The sequence below is a fragment of the Hyla sarda genome, unplaced genomic scaffold (genome assembly GCF_029499605.1).
Source record: "Hyla sarda isolate aHylSar1 unplaced genomic scaffold, aHylSar1.hap1 scaffold_981, whole genome shotgun sequence".
Taxonomy (NCBI): Eukaryota; Metazoa; Chordata; class Amphibia; order Anura; family Hylidae; genus Hyla; species Hyla sarda.
Window position 1 is genome coordinate 41910 of NW_026611011.1, and position 591 is coordinate 42500.

The 591-nt window shown below is 47.4% G+C and overlaps 1 pseudogene; it reads left to right on the top strand.

Annotated features, from left to right (window-relative positions):
• Positions 1 to 355: 355 nt before the first annotated feature.
• Positions 356 to 463, top strand: LOC130351511 (U2 spliceosomal RNA; annotated as a pseudogene).
• Positions 464 to 591: the final 128 nt, after the last annotated feature.

The following is a 591-nucleotide window of genomic DNA, read 5'->3' on the forward strand; positions in this document are numbered from 1 at the left end:
AGCCAAGGAGGTGTCAGCAGGCAACACAGGTAAGTGTGTGCTTGTGTGTGTGTGTGTGTGTGTGTGTTTCCTATGCAGATCCTAAACCCAGTATCAAATGCAAGTAGGAGGAGTAAGAAGGGTTCCTGCCAAAGCCAGGTTATGGATTGCATTTAAAAATGGTCCATCAGAGTGAAATGGACTCCCATCTTCCTGCTTAGCAATAATGATATGGGTTTAGGGTCTGCTGTGTGTACTGGTGGGTGACTGCCACCCAGCCAGAGTGTGTATGGGAGGCTGCCAGCCAGCCTCCCTTCCTACAAGTAGTGATGGTGCATGTGAAGGGGACAGCGTTGGTTCCTCCCCTTTCACAGTTATCACTTATCATCCTTCCTTTTGGCTGGTATCAAATGTGGTGTCTGTTTATATCAGTTTAATATCTGATATGTCCCCTATCTGGTAGCATATATTAAGTGCACCACCAGGTTTCAGTGTTGGAAAGAAAGATTACCTGTTTATTTGCTGCTGCAGCTGCTTGCTGGCTAGTCCAGTGGGTCCCTACTGCAGGCAAAAGACAATAGGTGGTGCCTATGTGCCTAGGTGGATAGGACA